General features: G+C 39.9%; 1 protein-coding gene across 1 annotated transcript in view; it reads left to right on the plus strand.

Moving 5' to 3' along the window:
* PRR5 (proline rich 5) overlaps positions 1-22,593 on the plus strand; it is a 100,964-nt gene that overhangs the window by 25,368 nt on the left and 53,003 nt on the right. Inside the window, exon 2 of the mRNA XM_005526991.3 lies at positions 11,698-11,837. The gene's annotated coding sequence lies outside the window, so the exon portion shown is untranslated. The remainder of the gene's footprint in view (positions 1-11,697; positions 11,838-22,593) is intronic.

Consider the following 22,593-nt stretch of genomic DNA (forward strand, 5'->3'; position numbering starts at 1 on the left):
CATCTGTCTGATTGGAGTGGTGCAGCTGCTCTGCCATTGACAGGTTGCTGTCCTCCCACTCAGTGCAGACAGCCAAATGATGTGTATTGTGAACACAAATAGCTGAAGATTAATACTGTTAAATAACTTGGTCACAAAATCTATCCTGAGGCAAAGCCTCTAGCTGCTTCAAAACCTTAAGAATCCTCTCCTTCTCGAGTTGCATTTCTCTTCAGAGACTTACACAATTTGGCAGCCAGACATTTCAGCACACTTGCTTTTTCTGGATCAAATCCTGTGTCTTTGCAGCACAGTCAATTTTGGAACATTGATAGGTTATCTAGAAACAAAGGGGAATGGCCAGTTGGAGTTACAGTGGTGCTACTGCTGCGCTTAAAATTAGTTAAGGATGTGTTTAAATGCTTCATTAGTTCAAGGTCTGTCTGCTACCCAGGGCTGCACAGTTTCTAACAGTCCCAGCTCCAGGGATATATGGAAAATGCTCTCCTTTCAATTGTGAAGAAAATGTTCTTTGCATCAAGTGCTGTGGAAAACAGGCAAGCATGAACTGTGAAGTAACAGACACAAAATGAAACAAAAATTCCAAAGGTATAGTGTGCTCTTGTGAATGGCTGTAAATACCTTTGTTGAAATATCAACTGGGCACTTGAGGTATCTGAGGGATTCAGAGGGCAAGAAATGTTGGGTTTACTTCTCCTCTTCCAGAGCCATAGGCTCTTTGAGGTGGTCTCATGACAACCTGGGTCCTGATCCAGTACTGTTGACATCCATAGAAGAATACTTTGTGTACCCAACCTAAAAAAAAATTAAAAAACCCAGCACAGCACAGTTTTGGGTACTTCTCTCCTTGGTGTTACTAATGATGATAAAGATTTTCCAGAGATGAATCTCTGGGAAGTGTCAGTTCTTGAGCCTGAAGGACTATTCAGGCAGTTGTTGATCCCTGAGAACAGCTCTGCAACTCAGTCATTACAGGGAATCTGAGTGTGGTTATGGGGCTCAAGGTGCCTCTCATAACTCTCCAGAGAGGTCATGATGGGATAGCAGTCTTTACATCACATATATTTGCAGTGTAGGACTATAAATTAGTGATGACAGGAGCAAAAAAAGATAGCTGAGTTGAATTCAAGTGCTTTTTGTGCTAGCCCTGTAATTGCTGCTACTTCTCTTCAGCTCTTCTTTTTTTTTTTTTTTTAGTTTATTTCCCACAAAACCATTTTCTACATACTGCCTCTATGGGAACTGAACTGGCTGGGATGGATAGTGGCTTAGCTCAGGTGACTTGTACAGAAGGCATAAACCTGAGACCATGGGAGGCAGGATACTGAAAGAATGGAAATTAGGATGCTGCTGGGATTATTCCATAATAGGCCAAGTTTCTGGTTCTGGCTCTCAGTTGGTTTGGGACCTGTCACATATAAGGTCATGTCCCTGGTCTGTGTTCACAATTGGACCCCTGCCCTCAGGTACCCCTATTTATTGTTGAGTTCACCACACCTCTTGGTTGTTGGAGCTTGCCCCCAGAAGGTGTGGTCTCTGCAGTTTGTTATTTTAGCATCATTAAAGTTTTTTGGGCAACTCCATCATTTTGCCATGTGCACCCAGCTGGATCAGTCTGAGAGTCACAGAGAGCTGACTGTGACACGCCTCCAGCACACCAAGTCCTAACCTTGGTGCACAGCTTATCCAGCCTCCAGCTGGTTTCAGTTATGGAGAATCAATGGAGCCATGAACTTGCCAACTTCTGTACAAGTCCAAGCCCTATACTCAAACCACCGCAGACTTTGTGAACTGAAAGATGAGAAACCTGCTCTGTCTCATCCCACAGTAACTTGTTCTCTGATGTCTAGGTATATCATCCTGGAGAGGAGACAAAAGCTTCTTTTATATCCTTTTCTCCTGTTATTCTCAAGGGGTTCAGGCAGTAGTGTGTGCTCTGAGAACAGCAGCAGATGCAGACTGTGTTCTCATATTTCTGGGTTTCCTGGGGAAGCTTTTGACTAAGCAGTTGTTATCTCATGCAGAGTCAGAATTTGAGTCTCAGAATGTGGTAGAAATGTCAGAGGAAATATAAGAAGTTGCTGCCTCCAGCTATTTGCTGCTTTTCTTCAAAATCTGCAAGGCTGTTGGAGCAGAAAGTATCTCACTATTGCATCTGGCAGTTTCAGTGAAGCTTCATCTCCCTTGGCAGCAGAGTTCTGATACCACTGGATTTACACAGCAACAGCAACAGTAAAAGACAGCCCCTCAACCATCCTTGCTTTTGTAGGGCAGAAGGAGGGGCAGAAGGGATAGTAATGGCATCATTTCTTAAATTTCTCTTTGCAGACTTAAAAGCCATCTCTAATGAGATTAGGATGAACTCCCTACTTAATATTCTTATTCTTTTTTCCCCCTGTTTCTCTCATACTGTTAAATGCAAGTGACAGTAACGTCTGTTTTCAGGATTCATGATGGTAGAATACTGTCCATGTGAGGATTGAACTCTTTTTATTTTTCCTTTTTTTTTTTTTTAAAGTTCCCCTGTAGTCATAGTGGCACTGGAAATTGAGAATTACAACGTTTTCCTTTCCTTTTGCCCAATCCCTGCCATCCACTCAGAGGTTTTGTTTGCCACTGGGGCCTTGTGAGCATCTCTTGTAAAACTCCACTGCAGATTCTGCATATGCCTCTATCTGGTGCTACTGCTGGCATTGTCAGGCTCTGTGATCGCCACTCTGGAAGTAAGAAAGCCCATCTCTGCTCTGAAAATAGAGCCATGTGAGAGGTAAATTCCTGAAAGGTAATGTGCCAGAAGCCTGGTGGTTTGAGTAGAGATGTTCATGATAACCTTGGTGATTCTTAAAGCAGGTTCAGCAAAGTCTACAGAGGAGTGAAAAGAGATAAAGTTGTCAAGTGGGTTTGTGGGTTGTGACTTAGTAATTCCTTTTTGCCATGCTGTCTATAAATTCCTGCTGCACTGGAAGTCACTCTTGGCTCTGCTCTGCTGTCAGATGCCTCTCTCCCCCTCTCCTCATGTTCCTTCCAAAGCTTGTTTGCTGCTGGCTGTGCCAGGAGCAGTGGCTTGGATGAGGAGGGTGACATTTGTTTCTCTAAGCTGGCTGTGAGGCCAAGTTGCCCAGAATCATCACTGTTTTAATCTCCTTAGAGGGTTGCTATTGTTCTTAATAGGAAGCTGCTATTCCTGAACATGTTTTCCACATGGGGTCTGACACCTCAGCAGATAGACTGAGCACTGGGTGAGGATGACTCTGGGCAGGACCTGCCCACCATGCAGGAATTGCTTATAAATAGGAGGACAAATTGACATGTTCCTTTTCCCTTTTCCCACCTCCCAAAGTTCTTGGGCATGAGGAAGAACACCAATAAGAAATGTTGATGTTAGCATTTGGCATTTCAGTCAAAGCAAAGGAAGATGAAGTGGAATGCCTTTTTCTTGGTTTTTTTTTTTGTTGTTGTGGTGAGTAGAGAAGTATTGCTGCAGAGGTAGTGCTAGGCTGCTGCACAAAAAAATCTGCCTGGGTTTGTTCAGTTTTCAAATTCAGGGGGAAAACAGTTGACAGTTTTTGTCTCTGAGATTCCTAAAGTGACTGAGCCAGCAAAGGAGACCCAGCAGGTTCTCAAGTGAAATTCTTACAAAATGACCTTGTTTACATTCACTGCATCCTCTAGCAGTAAAACCCTTTAAATTCTACTTCAAAAATTCATGAGTTCAAGTGCTTTAATGGAAGCAAAGGAGAGACCTTTCTATTTTGTCCTGAAAGAATTCATGGAGAGTTCAAAGGGAACTTTTAGTGTCTAGTTACACTGCATCCACCCATCCAAGAGCTCTTCTCCTTGAGCTAACCTGAAGCTTTTATGTTTTATTGAAATCACTGTGGGATGTTGACTTTCATGTGAGACTTGTAAATGGGCAGCCTGTAAACCGAGGCACTAATACATCAAAGATGAATTTAACTTCAAATTATGCACACTATGAATAGGATTTTCTAGTCTTTTCCTGCTGAAATTGTTCAGTATTTTTTTATGATTTTCATTAAGGCAGAGCTAAGGCAATGCAGAAAGATTTAAAAATCTCAGTCTATAAAGACATTGATGAATTTGAGGAACATTGCCATCAGGATGTTTTTTTTAATCTGTTTCGTTAAACTGTAGTTAACCCCTTAAAAAATGTGTTAATCTTCTACCTCTGGGATTAAATTCACAGCCTGCTTGCAGTGTGAAAATGCTGGCAGTGATGCAGTTGCGTTTGGAAGCTTTGCTTGTGAAGTGTTTTCACTTAGCTGAATATGAATTGAACTTCGGGTGCTGTGAAATGCAGTTCATTTGGTGCTCTCTGCAAAGTGGAACATCACCACTCTCACCCATGTAAGCAGCTGGCAGGGACCTGTGCATCATTGTTCCTGCGATCAATTAGTCCTTAATATTTAAGAGTCAGTCCATGGGAAGTGAAGAATGAGAGAGATTCTAAATATGAATTCCTGGAGCTGTGAGTGTGAAGAGAGCTTTCAAGTTGGAGCCTTGAGTACTGAAAAAGTCATCATCTGAGATATGATGGGGGATATATATTGATGCTTTTAGACCATTAATCCTGTAATCAGCCCCTTAAATTTTCCTTTTTGTTTTTAGTATGTTTTAGCTTTCTCTTTGTCTCCAGAGTTAAGTTTGGCACTGTTAAAAATGGAACGCTTCAAAACGTTAAAAAAGTTTAATAGGGAATAAAATAAGAGACAAAAGTCCAGTGCTGGGGTGCTCCTGGCAAAGAGCCAAAGAACACACCAGTAGTCCTCAATAGTGTTATTTTTATACTGTTATATTACTGAGATACATGCATATTCATAAAGTCCATACATTATTCACACATTCTTGTGAAGTGTTTGATGTTATGGGAATTCTTCTGGTTTGGTTTCTTCATACTCTGGTTTATCTGCATGACATCCTGTGTGTCAGGTTAATGTATTTTATTCCTCCTTGTGTCTCCATCCTGTTGTTTTACATCCTCTGATAAGGATTTAGTATTTCCTCTTTAAATTTAACATGGTATTTTCTAATTGTCCTCTGGTGCTCTGGTTTGTGTCACAGTTATCACTTGGAGAATTCAGTCAGTGGAGAAGGGGGGTAATATGATTGTTTTACACCATTTGTTTTGGTTACATAGAGGTATTTCAACACCCAGTGTTTAGTTAAGGCCTATAATACCGCATATTCACCACACTACCATTTCTTTAAGCTATGCAGTACATACTTAAACTGGTAGATTACGTTATACTAACAAACAGCTAAAGGTATATATGATACTATATCTAAATACTTATGATCAATGCAAAAACTAATATATAAATGCAAAAGCCAAAATCATATTGAAGTCCTTTTTGACAGTCCACAAATGTGAGGAACGACCTCATTATCTTACACTATTCTTTGAGTTAGTTACATGAATAAAAGCATTTTAACCTCACAGTCTTGTTATAGATACATAGTATAATATTGGCTTTTCACAAGTGTTAAGATGAATGCTATATGTATAATGTTAAAATGACTTTTCTGTATGAATATAGTTTTTATTTCTGCTATGAGCAAAAATTTAGGCCTAGTGGTAATGGTTGATATAGTATGTTTGAACTGTCTGCTTGGTTGGGATAACATCCAAAGAACAGATGATGGGGACACTGCTGCTTATCAACACTCACTGTCTGTGGAAAGAAGGAGTCAAGACCCAAATTAAAAGGTGATAAGAAGAGGAATAAAACCACAAGTCAAGAAATAAGTGTGCTCTAAAAAGGTAGACCCAAGGAGTGGCCACCCAAAACAGTTATTGGAAAAGATTGAATATGCATAATCATTTATGAATATGCAACAGGCTGATGCAATGGAAATGGCATATAAAGGGTATTTCCAAAACAGCAGGTGTGATCTTGGCAGAATGCCAAGCACCTCGATGCTAATGTTTGCTTTATTATCTTTGTCTCTTATTGTCTTTAATAAAATTTTAAATTTTAATAGGAGAGTGAACCTCCTTTTTCACATTCTCTATTTTATGCTATGGCCTAAGATATATTTATCACAGTACTATTTATGTAAACTATATGGTGCATACATAAACTGACAGATTATACTATACCAAAAAGCAGTTAAAAGGAAATATAAATTGTACCATATCGAAATCTTCGTGATTAGTAATAGGCAAAAGCTAATACATAAATGCAAAAGCTAATACTATATTGTCATCTGTAACACCACTTTTTAATGCAGACCTTTCTACAACTTTTTCATCTGGCTTTTTTAAGAGTAGCACAAAGGATTTTCAGAATTATTTCCTTTAGGTTTTGATCTTCAGTAGCTTATGTCCTGAGAGATATAAAAGCAGATGAAGTTCCACTACATGCAACAGAATATATGCAACAGAAACAGGCTGTCAGAAAAAAAAAATCTGCTATGAAATGTCAGCCTTAAAAACAATCTAATTATTTGTCTGAGGTACCATGTTGCCCCAGGGAAAGTCAGCAGAGGCTTTTCTGTCTTCTCTAGCCAGAAATCATCAGAATCCGTCCTTTAGTTGCAATTTGAATTTATAGTAAGAACTTGAATTCCATTAAAGTGTTGTTTTGAAGGAGAAAGATTAGGGATGTAAAGCCCAGAAGATGTACTGTCATCTTTTTATCGCTGGTGAAAAAAGAGAAGAAAAAGTCTTTCACAGGTTTGAAAGAAGAGTGAACCATGGTGCTTGGGAAGCCAAGCACAGGCAGAACCAAGTGGTTCTTTTTGTCGATACCAGTTGTAGGCTGACTAGTTAAATGGCAGGGGTGGGGAATGCCAGGAGTACAAAAGGCCATTGAAATAAAGCTCAGCTAACCCGAAGGAAAATCTACATGCATGTGACTTGAAGAATAAAGCCAAGAGTATGGATGGTGCATTTCACATTGATGATTTTATATTTATATTCACTTCATTCTTCCCATGCACTTTTTGCCACGCTTGTGGTTGATTGAGCTGAGCTGGCAAAATTTTTTAAGTAGTGACCAAAGCTTTCTCAGTCCCCAGCTATCGATACACTGCTCTGTCATTGCGGTCCCAAATTAAATTTTTGCAGTAGGAAAAGGTCCATAATAGAGCCACAATGGTTTTTAACACAACAGACCCTAATCACATCACCCTTCCAGGCTGATTAGGGTTTAATTGCAATCATCATTTGCAGCCAGAGCTTTGATTCTTGGCTTGCATCTTTGTTGAATACAGTCACTGAAATGATAAGGTGTTGGGGTTTAAGATTCTTCCTTTTGTTTCTTCCTTTCATGGAATTTTGTCCCATTTTGTTGATAAGGGACAATAATGACCAGGTACTTAAGAGAGAGAAAAGAAATGGCCAAGTTCAGGGGAAGAGGGCATCTGGCTGCACTTCCCTTATCTGAGGGTTTCTCTCAGAGCATACCAATAGAATGGGATTGGAAGAAGACAGGGCTGCAGCAGCTGCTTGCTCTCTCTGGTGGCTTCAGAGGACAGTGGTCGAGGCTGCTGCTGCTGCTTGGGAGGGAATTCACTGCCGCTGCTGAAGCCCAGCCCTGTCCTGCTTCTTCTGCCGTGGGGTGAGCCCCTGCTCATGAGAACAGCCACTGAACTGGGACCTTATTAACACCCTACCTCACTAAAATAGGACTTTCAGCATCTGCTCCGGTGCCTCAGTGTGAAAAACAAGGTTCACTTTTCCTTGTAAATTTTAAAAGGTTTAATAAGAAAAAAAGTCAATAGGAGACAAATACAATAAAACAAAGGGTTGAAACTGCTGGATGCTTGGCATTCTGCCAAGAGCATACTTGCTGTTTTGGAAACACCCTTTATATACCATTTCTATTGCATCAGCTTGTTGCATATTTATAAACAACTATACATATTTAAGCTTTTCTAAGAACTGTTTTACATGGCCTCTCCTTGGGTCTGCCTTTTAGAGCATGTGTTTATCTTCATCATCACTTTTAGTCTGGGCTTTGGTCCATTCCCTCTACAGATGTTGTTTGCCTGGTTATACATACTAGTAAAGATATCTTACTCCTTTCCTTTATCTTTGCATAAAAGCCCCCTTAAAGATAAAATATAAAGATACAATAATTCCGTGGGAAGGAGGTCATACTCTCCATTCCAAGGGAGGTTCCCACCTTCCTTGGCAGACCCCTAGCCTTCAAACTGAGATGTAGGGCTTATTTGCTGGCCACTCATCGCTGAATTGAAAGGCATCCCCAGTAACAGCCAGAATTAAGAGTCTGTGTGACTGATTTCTCAGGCTGTAGCTGGCTGAGCAGTAGTTGGTGAGCAGGGTGACTCTTACCAGCTACACTGAAATACTGATTTATGGCAGCTCTTGTTGTCAGTACTGAGGAGGAATGGGTATGGCCTTCACTGAGCAAGTTGATGTTGTATGAGAAATCAATTTCACTCACACAAATAAGTTAATTCCATAATACAGTCACTTAGAAAAGGAGGGCAGTTGTATTTGTAATGCACCTGTAAGGAGTGATCCTGTGCTTTGCTCTTTATTTTTGAATTTATATAACATTTTATGTCCAATAACACTTGGACAACTATCATCTCTGCCAGGAGTAACATTTTGGTTTTGAGAAGTTCCCAAACAGCATCACTAACCACACTACACCCTTTCCTCCTCTGCCTCACATGTAGAATTTACCTAGAAATTGTATTGCCCTGTGGCTCAGAGCAGTTTAAGATGAGTCTGGATTTCGTGGCAGCTTTAGGTTCCAAAAACCTCTGGAGTCATGTTTCTTTCCATGCTGGTCAGGAGGTCTCTAAAGCAACAGCCTGAAGGTAATTTTGGGTCATTAACAGAGGTTCTTCTGAGAACCTTGAGTTGCTGCTATCCCTGGAGTGGAGGGGTAAGCCAGCAGTGTGTGGCTGAGAAAACTGTCATGCAATTCTGAAATTCCTCTTCTGGGAAATGCTTGGTTTAAGGGATGGTATCAATACTTGATGACAAATTAATTCTTAATTTGCTTTATCTGCCAAAGGATGCACTGATTGCTCAGCTGGAGAAAGGAATATTTAATTACAGTTTCCTAGAACTTCTGTGCAGCAGCATCATGGTTAGGTTTTTTTTTTTAGGTATTCTCTTCTTCTCCTGAACCTGTGTGTAGTTTAGGATATACTGAATATTAGGTAAAAGCAAGATAAATGTATTTCACAAATTAAAAAAACAAAAAAAAAGATAATTTATACTTCATGCTTGCATTGATGGAATAGCTGAACTTTAATCATCAAAGTTAGATCAGTTTAAGTAAAAAAGGCAGCGGAATTTTATTCTGAAGTTACCCCCTTAAATCCTAAAGAATAGCACTATGAGGTAGGTTTATTATCCTGGCTGATCAAATTATCACTGATAAAGTGGAGGGTTTTTTTTAATCAGCTAGCATAGAAATGTCAAAGCATGTTCTCCAAACAAAGCAGTATTTTCATACCCATAAGCACTTCATTTTTTGAGACCCAATTAGCTATTATTGTGCTCTCTGTTGATAATATCTGTCTGAAGTCAGGAGGTGTTCTGCCAATTGCTGGGTCAGTTTAAAGGACACAGACACCAATGGAAAGAATGGTCTTATTTTACTATGAATTTTAAGTCAGCACAAAAGTAAAATGGTACATCGAATAAATCTACACACTTGGCTTCAGCAACAAGCAAAAGTAGGAAAGGAAAAACACCTAAGCATTACTATACAAGAGAGAGGATAGTGACTGAGAAAGATGCATCACCAATTGCCTAAATACGTCACCATCATCCAGAGTCCGCAGTCACTGGGGAGCCCCGTTTCACAGTGAGGACTTGGAGAACACTTCCCAGCAACTGGAAAAATCCTACACAGTGCTTCCATCCACAGGTGAGGTCTCCAGATTCACCCCAAAAGTGGGTCCAGCTTTTATAGGCCCAAAACAGCAAGTCAAAGTGACTTGAGTATATTTTTAGCACAGAAACTCGCAGATCTGATGGCGCACTTCCCGACCAGCCAGGACCAGGGTTTGGCCAGAACCCATGCCTTGGCTGGGAGGGTTTCCTGTAAAATATCCTACAGCCAATCTCTGTTCATGTCAGTTGGGAAAATTTCTTAAAATGTTGCATTTCTTGCAGAGAGGTTATGTGAAAGTTTCAAAGCAGTCGGTTTGGTGTTAAGCAGATAGCATAAGCATCTCAGTCATCTATTTTTAGCTAAATAATATTGATGCTGTCAGTCACATATTGCCCAGGGTCTATTTTGTAAGTCAACTCTGGCATGAGTGGGATTTCTCATACAATTAGAGCAGTTTTTCATATGCACATCCACAGGAATTGTTGTTGCTCTGGCATGACTATGTTTGTACCTTTTGTTTTTGCATCCCTCATGTTGTTTTTGTTCACGTGTTATCTCCCACATGCTGCTGAGAGGCTGCTGTCCCTACCTTGGCCCAGGTGCTCAGGACACCAGTTCAAGGCTCTGCAGCCTCCAAGCTGAGAGTGATTTCTCCAGTTCTGCAGCTCTCCGCTGAGCTGCTTGTGTTTCTGCTCCTGAATGCATTACGGGCAAAATGCACTGACTCTGCCCAACCCTCTGACTTAAACTAACACCTCTAAGTTTGCCTAAAATAAGTGGTAACAGAATGAAGCTGGTACTTGTGGAGGAGACAAAGGGGGGAGTATAAGGGGATTATTTAGTTCTTTCAAGCATGGGAAAGATTAACTTTAAAATATGTATTTTTAAACACATGCAGTGAATATGAAATGTCAAAAAACAAAAGCAAGAATGGTTCATACCCAGGATGAGCTAAGCCAAAAAGGACATCCGTGTATTTTTAGTTAAATTTAGCGCTGTGTTAGACTTGGTACTAATGACTGTGCAAAGTGCAAGACATGAAGAACTGTAGTCAGAATGTGCATGCATGTGAATACCACTGTGTATCTGTGTATGGTATATGTATGTGTATGTGTATATGTATGTATAATATATATATATACATACACATAGCTATACACAAACACATACATATATATGTATGTACATACACACACATATATGAGTTTCCTAATAGTGTTCTATATTTATTGACCAGGTATTTGCAAAAATAATCTTTAAATTCTGAAGGTGTTTATGTTGGGGTTAGAAGTCACATAATTCTTAATTGTGCTTCACCTGTTTATCGACTCTGGGGTTGTTAACTGTGTTCATAGTCACCTCAGAGGGCACTTCAAGACCAGCCCAGGGCAGGCAGTGATATTCTACCCATCATTTGAAGCCCTAAAGAAAGAATTCCCAGTGTTTCTAAATGATGCATTTAAGACTTTTTTGGGTCTTCCAGGACATCTACTCTCCAAAGCTAATCACAATAAATCATGCAACATATTTCAAACCTTTTTCTGTCATCTCCTTAATGTTGGGACACAGTACTGCTTGACCTGTCTGTGCCCATGGAAGTTCTTTTGCCTTCTTTAGAGATAAGTGTAGCTTTTAATGTTGGTGCCAGTGAATTGCTCCCCATGAAGAAAATAAAACAGAAAAGGGAAAAGTGCAAGAAGAAATATTTGAGTCAGCAATGAGGTAGAACAGCACTGATTATTGTGCTTATTTTACTTCTGTGTGTCACTATGGGTTTATTAGTGCACTCTTGAAACATATTGTAGAATAGCAATATTTACAATACTGATCTTTTGTTTATCTTTTGTTGCAGAGGTGACTTTTTTTGCAAGAGCCTGACTTTTTTCTACCAGTTTGTATTGCTGGCCAAGAATTTTCATGTTGACTCTTGGAAACCTGCTGCAGAGTCTTCCCTGTTTACTATTCAGTCCTGTTTCCTTCTTCCTTTAGCAGGTAAGCACATGTTTCTGCAATACTAATTCCAACTGGAAAACGTTTCCAAATTCAGACACCCTGGAGAGTTAATTTTGTTTGACTCAGTAGGGTTAACATCTCCAAAATTTCTGCCACAGAAAAATACCTGAATAATAGTGCGGTCCTTTGGAGTCTTTAGCATCAGTGCATGTCAGTCTGCATCCATCTAGTTTTAATGTAACTCAAAAAATGCTATGCATGAACTTTCAATTGGGAATCTACAGCTGAATCAGGATTGTGAGCAAGCAATAGAGAAAATTGCTTGAATTGTTGCTGCCTTAGAGAAGCCTCTAAATAACTTTGTGTCCTTGAGGAAAAAAAACCCCTAAAGAAGAGAGACAGAATGTGTGATGGAAAAGCTGGGGTGTCACCCACCACAGCACCCTCAACCTGCACTAGAGCATTCAGCTACTGTTCACCAAGATCACAGTGTTGCAGACACAGATTTAGCTGCCCTGGCTGGCTGTGCATTAAAGCAACAAGGGAATCTTGAATGGCCCATATATGATTGATACATATATATGTATGGGTGTGGCAAGAACAGACACTGAACAGCTGAGCTCTAGGAATGTCTTACACAGCTGCAGCTTTCCTGCAGGGGGGCATGGCAAAACCCTTAATATTCATTGTTAGGATTGGATTTGTGTTTGAGATTCAAGGTTTTTAGGGAGAAAAACATTTCTAATGATTTATTGAAATTACTTTTGTTAAAAAATGAGAGTGTATGTGGTGGTGTGCAAGTGCATTTATGTGAAAGGAAAGTAAATGTGCTTACTGTGTTACGTTGTTATGTTACTCTGTTTTCCTTTTAACATTATCATCACATGCAAGAACTCTTTTTTTTTTTTCCAAACAACTTAGAAATTTTCCCATAAAACAATTGTCAGTTTCCTCCTCCAATAGGATTTCTTTCTGAACATGTAGAGATTTATTTACTTGATCAGTAAACTGCAGAATCTAGCCTCTGACATGGCTTTGGCTCTTTTCCTGTGTTTTTAAGAAATGAGGTCTTTTCTAAAGGGTTGGCTCCTGAAAACTTTTATTTTGATTTACTTGGTAAATCAACGTGATGCATGCTTTCTTCCCAGTCTGTATGAAGTGGGAATGGTGTTCTGTGCTACTTTATTGCAATGGTAGCTGGATTTTCCTACTGTGTTACTTTGTCTCATCCCAGGCTGCAGGAGTAAATAGTCCCCTATAAACGATAGTTTGCCAGAACCTTGCGTGGCTCTAATCACAGACACAGTGTTGGGTTGGAAGGGACCTTGAGGATCATCTTGTTCCAATTCCCCTGCCATGGGCAGGGACCTCTTCCACTAGAGCATGTTGTTCCAAACCATGTCCAACACTTCCAGGGATGTGTGCAAGGCTGAAACCTACAGCAGAATTTATCTTGTTCTGTAAACTGGGCACAGATGTTTCAAACTGAGAGAAAAATGACCCCACTCATTTTTACTTGTGCTGCTCTTCTTGTCCCTTAGGATTTCAAGGGTGCTGTTTAGGTACTGCCACCCTGACACATGAGTTAAAGATGTCTGTAGCAGAGAGGGGGTATTGTACAATGGGAACTTGATACTCCCAAGTCATGAGGAGTATGGGCATCACTTTTCTCTTCATAAGCGATTCATCTGGAAAAGGTGAGGGAAGAATTGCTCAGGCAGGAAATCCCTGCTACCTCTGCCTGCATTGTTTCAAGCATACCCAGAAACATTCTGCTCCTGAGCTTTACAACCCTCCCTAAAATAAATACCCACATCTGCTCTTTGCTAAATTAACAGTCTACCAACTAATCTGCTGCCCAACATCAGTTCTGTCAGCTGCAACTCCAAATACAGCTCCTAGGAAGATTCAGCCTCTGCCAGCAGAATGAAAAGCTGCTTTCATGCTTCAATGAAATATTTTAAATATTCACTGTGTACAATCTGTCTTTGGTTTGTTCATTGTTAAACTTTTTATTCTTGGTATTCAAAATTACTCAGAGTAAACAGACACATGTGTAAGCCCTCTGTTCTTCGTGGAACATTTGCAAACTATCCTATTATAAACTGTTGATAGATTGCCATGTAATCTGTAACCATACTGTGGTGGGCAGTCAGATCAGAGTTCCCACCATGTGAGGAGACATTACTAAACATTATGCCTTGAGCAACTTACCAGCACCCTGACAGAGTGTTTGCTCTTACAAAAAATCACTGCCTTCCCACTGCAAACCCAGAATTTTATAACTACTTGGTCTTTTTTTGCTGCAAAAATGCATTACTTGGCTGATGATATAGTAAACTTTAAGCAATGCTTATAGTTTTATTGTATTCAAATTTTATATTCCAACATATTTTTATAGTCATAAGTATTACTTGCTCTTCATTGTGGTATGCTCTAATTTAAAGATTTTAGGAGTCTGGCTGTACTGTAACAGGGGCCCTAGAAAACAGGTATTGAAGGCTTCAGGCCCTCATTAGTTTTCATCTGCAGGCCACAGCCTTTGTAAATGTTTGTACATAGGCAATATATATACATAGATTTGTACATTACTTTCTGGATGTGTTCTATGTCCATTTTCTATTTCATGGAAATGTCACAGATTTCAGATCCAGCACATGCAGAAGCCTTGGCATGTCAGGGCCAATCAGAAATGGCAAAGTGACACATTTGCTCTCCTCATGAAGAGACAGAAGTCAGTAGGAGAGTGTTGAGATAGTAACAGGGGTTAGAAGGGTTTACTGTGTCACAGCAGAAGGAGCACTCATTTTTATAGTAATTAGTATTACAGAATTAGTATTCCTGGAAAAATTGTAACTCTTTGTTTCCTCCCTTTTTCGCCTCCTCAAAATAGAAATTCAAATATAAAGAGGAGAACCTGGCAGTATTTTCATTTTTTCTTCAATTATTGTTCACTGCTGTAGGGTGTAACTTGAGCTGAAGTCTCCCTAAAATTTCATTTGATTCCATAGCCAGATGCTCTTAGCCAGTCTTTCTGTTGAAACTATCTTATTAAAGCCTTTGTCCTTTTTCTCTCAATGCCTTTGGTCAGCAGCAGATTCTCCTAGAAATACTAATTTAATATTTCCCAATTTGAAATACACCTGAGTTTGTACCAGTGATAGCCCTTGAAGATTTCTTCATCCAGGATCACAGCATGTACTTGAGGAAATCATACATTTGTTAATTGAATGCCAGATTATTTACACTTGTATTATGATCAATCAAGCAAAAAAACCCTGGGAATGACATTCATGTCATCTAATTTTAGGTGTTTACATCTTGGAATACCATATCCTTATCTGCACTACTCACATTATAATCTCTATAGCCGGTGGAGAGAGCAGGCACATACTCAGCATGACTTTCCTGACCAGGTTGAGATCCTTCAAAGGATGCAATGTTTTGCACCTTGAATGTGCCCAGTTTTCTTCAGCAGTTACAGAATGAGATCTGGATTTTCCTGTACATTTTCTATTAACTAGAGCTGAATGAGCTTAAAAAAATGGAAGACCAAACTGGAATGACAGAACTTTATCTCAAGAGTGTCTTAAATTAACCTTCCAGTTCTGACCTCCCAGGCCACTGAATTGCTATTGCTGTGGTCATGAGTGTCTTGTCTCCCATCATAGGTCTTATGGAGAAGATTTTTTTTCTTAATCAAAAAGAAGAAAGTCATTCAAATGCTGTTTCCAGTTTTCATTTCTTTACTTATTTCCCATCTCATGAATACAGGCAGTAGTAAAGTGTAGATACAAGCATAAATATTCTATCTGTAGATCTACCTGTTAATACTATGTGAAGTAATTCTACCATATAACATATGATAACCATATAACAGCTTAAGTCTATTATTACATTGAATTTTGTGCTAAGTAAAGGAAGGTATAAGTAGTACCTTTCATTCCTCTTCCACTGTCTCCAGGAGAATAGGTCATGTCACTGAGGTCTGAATAATCCTCCAAAAGTTAAATGATAAGGATTATTGAAATAGGGCTTCAAGAAAAAAATCATGATATGGGCTTGAAATTGATTGGGTTTTTTATGTCTTTAGAACTTGTGTTCTGTATTTGAAACAGGTCTTCTAGTTGTTCCAATGCCTGGCATTGATAACTAGATAGCATTTTGTGATAAAGGTCTAATAAATGACCTTATGTGTGAAATGCAAGTGAGTCCTGGTTGTATTTTCATTAAACCTCTCAACTAGGTCTTAAAGTATCTAATAGTTTTGGATGCATTTGGTTTTGACTACTAAAGTTTAGTCCCTCTCATAGGGAAGGACAATTATACACTGTTAATAATTCAGCCTTTAAAATTAAGGCTTCTATACTGTTCATTGGTTTGTTGTTTTGGGTTTTTTTTAACACTACTGGGTACCAGCAATAAGTTGGAAAGCCTATTGCCTTTTTAAAAAGAACACTTGGAAACATTTGAACCAAGATATTTTTGTTGAAAGCATTAGATAGGAAACACTACAGTAAAAAAACACTGAAACTTTCTATTTTATTCCAGCGGAATAAGTTTAGATGTGTTTGTGTTTAAACTGATATGCTAAATTCTTGTACGAAACAAATCAGGGAAATCAAATTCAGTCAATGAATCAAAAACCTGGAGTCATATTATCTTTATGCCAGTAGTAATCAAAAGTTCAGTTCTGGATACTCTCCTTCCGCAGAGCTCAGATCTGGATCCAAAACTTTTTCTTGGAACTAATCTCTGTAACAGATGACTAATAAAAACAACATAATGGCATGCACATATATTCATACACGTATCTCCTTTTTAACATGTGGAAGATTAGATGAGGGCCAGGACAATTTTAGATTTATTTTATGAAAAAGTGATTTGAGTCCTTGCCCTGTCCTCCTCCCTGACTCCTCCAGTCTGCTCAAATGTTTGTGTTGCATAGACAAACACTGCTGAAAGCAAGACTGTTTTATTTATTTTTAGCAGGAAGATAAAAGTTTTGGTTTAATTTCTTCCCCATGTTTATCACTTAAATTAAACAGATTACCTAAAAATTCATGCAAACAAATGGCATCCAAAGTCCCCTTGTCCATTTTGTAATTGCATGCAGCAATGATTACAGTCCCATGGAAGGTATTTTTGCATTTTGTTTTCTTTCCATACACTGATGATTCACTCCTTAGAAGGGATTCACCCCTTTTAGGAGAGAGAGGATTGACTGGTTTCCTGACCTTTTATTTCTGCAAGTAGAAATACATGAACTCACTTGGAAAAAATATGAACCAAGCCAAAACATTACACAGGATAAAATTAATTCCAATTCTGACCATTCTGAGAGGGACAAAAAAGAAACATTTTTTTCCCCCTTTTCTATCTTTTGACCGATGCCCCTATAATTTGAAAGCACCAGAATATCACAGAAGGGACTAAAGCTTTAATGATGCAGCAAAACTGGAAAACCCAGGTGGTGCTACCGCTGTTCAGGTATGTACAAGGAGTGTGGGTGGAGAAAATTTGTGTTCCATATGTGGAGGACAGAGCAAAAGTGCAAGACAAGGAGGTTCTTGGAGGTTCCTGGTTTGTTTTTCCAGGGTCACAGAGTGTCCTGTGGGAAGCATCTCACACCATGGGTGCTGGCACTACGTTTTTGTTCCATCAAAAAAGGGGATGGCACTGGTCTGGTCCCTCAAGCTGCCTAGGGGAAGAGAGTAGCAGGATTCCTCTTGTGTTTGCCCTACCATCATTTCCCCTTCCATTCCAGGTGGGAAACCCAAAGAGGGGTGTCTTTTATTAAAAAAAACACATGACAAACAGCTGTTGATTTATAAACCTTTGTGGGAGTTAAGCTGTTTTGCCCTGTGCGGGGCTCATCAAAGAGTTAAAATGTAGTTAGGAGCAATAAGGAGCACATTTTCACAGGCAGGTGCATGCTTTACTGGGTTTTTTTGTGTTTTACATGGCTGTTTTCAGGGCTCCCTCCCCACTCACCTGAGGGGGCACAGCCCCAGCCCAGCCCAGCCCAGCTGCCTTTCCAGGTGGTCTCATCACCTCAGGTGTCATTGTGTTCCATCCTTGAGCCTGAAATGGGCCTGAAATGAAATTTTAGAAAAAGTAGGCTGACACAAATGTTTTTTCTAGATTTTAAGAGTCAGGATGAGCAAAGGCTGCAGTTTTTCCACAGGAACAAGCTTTGTCCATCCTCCTGTGATCTTCCCCTCAATGTGAAGCTGTTAAGTTGGTGAAGTTTGGTGTAAACCTCTCTATAGAGACCAAAGTATCTCAAAAGCACATGGGACAGATTTAAATGTGGAGATTACCACACTCCAGGCTTTGCCATTCATTAAAGGTTTTCAGTTAATTTATTTTTTCTGGTGGTATTCCCAAAATAAAGCATGCTCCACAGGAAGCAGTTCACATAAGAGCTGGCTGCAAGTCTGGGACTACCTGGCCTATAGCTGTCTGTATGAAGGAGTTGTGCATTCCAGAAACATTGCTTTTTGTACCAGGATCTCAGCAGAACATTTGGGAGCCTTGCTCAAGTCCTTCAGCTTTTCTGTTTCAGAATGTGGGAGCTCAGTCCAGGTGGTTTTTCAAACTGCTGGTCCTAGAGCAGCCAGCCTGGAAGACCTTGGATGGCTCAGAGCTCCCAGTGCTGTGAAGCCTAAAATGTTTACAGTTGCAGCAGTTTTCTGAGGGGTGCCCAAAAAAAAACAAAAAAAAGAGCATGCCTTTGGAAAACTTGAACCGTTTTGCAATGTAAAGTTACTATACTATAATTATTTGGAGAACAAATCATTTGAAATGATGAAATGGAGCCTGGTGAACAAAATAGCAGGACTCATCAGGAGAGAGAGACAAGGGACATACCATAACATAGATGAAGACACACAGATCTTCCGGATGATGCCTCTGTTCTTCCACTGCATCCCCCCAGTAGCTTGAGGAGGCTGGTGTTCATACTTACTTTAGAGAAGGAGGAGTTCCTCAACTAAGTATCTAGTTGTTATTACCTTGTGGGGAAAAAAATGTTTTCTGTAAGGAAATGGAATGTGCTTTACCTCCTCCATAATGAGGTGTTCCTCCTAGGTGATACCTCAGACGTTGATACCATGTTGTGTCCGATTGAAGACTGAGACGGGCTAATGAGCAGCAGTGACAGTGAAGTTTTTCCAAATACTGCTGTGGAGTCTAAAAAATTACATCACTCTGTCCTTTGTTATAAATTATTTCCCAGAGCATCCTGAGAAAACACTCAGAATGTGATACATACTTGAGAGGTCATAGTACTGGACCTGCTGACCTGGTGAAATGAAGATTCAAAGGTACAAGTATAAATAATTTGTGCAATTAAGACTTTTTATACTCTGGGTGTTTGCACTGCCCAGTATCTCAGTTTGCAGGGACTGTCTAAGCATGAGAAAGTGTGAAGGATGTGTGTGTGAGGGTTGGCAAGAGGTCCTTGTTTTTAAGTTCCTATGAAAGTTCCATCATACTGAATGCTGCAGAGTCCAAGTGCACAGATAGATGTTGCAATTTTGGATTGTCTTTTAAATCTCTCTGGTGCTTTTTCCATTCAGAAAGACATCCTTGTGAGGCAAAGGGAGAACGATGAATTTTCTGAAAGAATCCATTTGTGTTGAACATCAGGCTTTTTTGATTCTTGCAGGACTGCAGGATTTGTTCCAAAGTGCTATAGTACCATGCAAATACCAGCAACGTAATACCACGAGAGTCAAAGATTCCCCAAGTTTGCAGAGCTGGCTCTTGCATTGCTTGAGTCAGAAGTAACCTCCCTGATTAGGCACAGTAATCTCAAGACACAGTTCGTTTCTAGCCATGCTCTGAGAGAACATTACACAAGCAATATGGCTTTGAGGGAAAGATGGGATATTACTTATAACAGCTGCCCACCAGTGCAGTTCATTAGAAACTCAGTGAGTTGCTGAAGTGGGTTCTTTATCTTGGTGACCTTCCAAGGCAATCAGAGCCCTCTTGGAAGACCTTAAATCAGAAATGCTTGGATATAAGAAAAATAGTACCATGCAGCACACATTTCTGATCTCTCAGGGTTCACAGATTTGGAAGGCATGGTACCATATATTACTGTAGAAGTCAGCACTGAGCTACTGTAGCTGCTGCATCAAGGTCATGGTGTTCTGGGAGCCAATTAAAATTATGCAAGATAGGCAATTTTGGAAAGAATTCACATAGAGCTCAGGAAGGCAAAAAATCATGTGTATTATGAGCTCAGTTACTTTGTAAGATTAATTTTCCACTATCTCATGATCTTGTAATAAGAGCACAAAGTATTTTAAATGTTTGGTTTACTTATTGATCAGAACTCTTGAAACCTTACTTTCTGAATCAAAATTTAAGATTTGACTTCCATTTAAGTTATTCCATTAAAGTTTTGGAATTGTCCTGGAGTATACACTGGTTACAGTGGATTGCTAAATCATTGAGTGGGCAACAGTAACACCTGAAACAGGTGCATTTGGCACTCAGAAACCCATCTCCTTTCCTGGGTGCATGTGAGTGGAAGGTGGTAATGCCACAGGTCGTATAATCCAGAGCATTGGTCCTCTCTTCCTCCAGCAGAACCATTGAATTTTTTTCTACCACTGCATTGTCTTTAATTCCAAGAACCTTTACAGAGATGACTAGAAGCAATACTACAAGCCAGGAGAATTGATTTATCATGGAAAGCTTGATATTTTGGATGGGGGTGTAACAGGCCTATTCCTGTCCTTATTCTCTCCTAGTGCCTTTGTCCTGAAGAACACAACAGAAAAGATTTAGCTGTCTACTGTATTTTAAGAATTGCTTGTATTGCTCTGTAAAGCCAAAAACTGCTGACAAAGGGGGTAGGATTTCATGGATGCTTTCAGCAGGTATTGCTCAACTGTGTTAGATTATGCTGGGGACAGGGATCTATATCTGAGCTCAGGGCCCTGTTTTGCTGACTGAAGAACAGAGTGAATCCCCAAAGGGAAAAGGGTAAAGAGGAGTTCACAGTCCAAACAGGCAAACTGAAGCCTTGATTCCCTGAGAGCCAGCTAAAGAGTGGTTTTTCAAATATTGTTAGTACCAAATTTTCCTTTATATTTAAAAACTGTCTGAGGAAGAATTAGCTAGCTAAGAAAGACAAAAAATGAAGAGGGAGTATAAAAGCTAAGGGTGAAAGAGAATCAGGAAGGGAGCAAGGTGAGGAGGCTGAGAAGCTCAGTGTAGAGGTAATAAATGTCATCCATCAGTAGACTATGGAAAGAAACTAGAACTGGATGATTGCTGCAGTCTGGATGGTTCTTTGCTCTGGACCTTTGCAGGCCTCTCTGCTGAGAAAATCTCCTAGGCACACTCATGATGCTCTGCCTCACACTGAAAAGCTTCTGGAAGGAAAGGTCCAGGAGATGGGCCCATCTGCAGGTTAGCATGACATGGATGGTGGAAGTCAGTGAATCTATTAGGCAGGCAGTGGAACTGCAGCAGCCATGGCTTGCCTGAATATCAGCTCTGAAGCTTTGCAGATGGTCTGTAAACTGCAGAGCATCCCTTGCTAGCCCTAGTCAAAGGGCTCTTCATGGGTGTCACCTTGTGATTGCTTAGGAAGGAGATACTGTCATGAACATTTCTTTGTCACAACCTAAAAGACAAATGCCATGTGTGAATCCCACATGGAGGTGAAGGGGCAGAAAGCCCAACTCTGTCCACAGGGAGGCAGCTGTGGTCACATGGGCATGGCTGGTCACAGGATGTAGAAGCACAGGACGTGTTCCAAAGGTTGGGAAGACATCTAAGTAAGGCCAAGTCTTCTCTTACAAATCATGTAAGAGAAGAAGGCTTGGCTGTGGTGAGGGCAGAAATAAGATAAAGGACTAGCAAAACCAAGGCTGTCCTAGGACTAACCTCAATAAACAAAAAGGCATCCTTGAGAATGCCTTTATCTCCAGAGGTTGCAGAGAGTCAGTGGGATGGAGGAGGAAGGGTGTAAATAGACCCTCTTTGGTCTACTTTCTTTACTCTCTTTATTCTTTATTTTCTGATAATAAAGGAGCTTTATGTAGCAAAGGAATTGATGAGTCATAACGTTTACAACTTCATTTCCTTCTGGCTCTTTTTATTTTTTCCTGATGGTTGCATCTCCTTCCTTTCTGCCTTGCCCCTCGTCTGCTGGTGTGGCAGGATGTCCTGGGCCTTTAGGAGGGCTATGCTATTCTGTCAGAAGACTAATTCCTGAGCTCTGGCATGTGTCAAGGCATACCTTAAGTTTTGTGGTGTAGTTTATGAAAAACTAAAATGCATTTTTCTAGGGAGATTTTAAACTCCTTTCTGCCACAGAGACACTCTGCCATTCTCTTCTTTGGTTGTAAAATGTACACCACTCAGCATCACTACAGGAAGTTCTGCTCTCTTCTCCAAAAGAGATAGGGAGATTAAGTGAAGTAGTGGGCTGCTTTTTTCTTTTCCAATTAAAATCTTTATTTATTGAGTTGTTTTGTTTCATGGCAAAGCTCTGAATGGTGAATAAAGCTGAGATGGCAAATTCTCTTACTGTTTACATCCTCCCACTGGTAGCGATACCACTGCAGTGCTCACTTGTCATTGCAGTAGCAGAGTGGTGTAGTCTAAAACAAGTTGACCCATAGCAGCCACAGCTTTATTACAGATTTCATATATTGTAAATTTCTTAATGTTTCCCATTGTGAACATTACTTTTTACTTCTTTTCCCCTCTCATCATGGTCAAAAAGAAACTTTTAAGTAGACAGTAGAATTCAACTGTAAAAATT

Source organism: Pseudopodoces humilis, chromosome 5, assembly GCF_049639895.1.
Source record: "Pseudopodoces humilis isolate 2021_Gansu_Grassland_sample_001 chromosome 5, ASM4963989v1, whole genome shotgun sequence".
NCBI classification, from domain to species: domain Eukaryota; kingdom Metazoa; phylum Chordata; class Aves; order Passeriformes; family Paridae; genus Pseudopodoces; species Pseudopodoces humilis.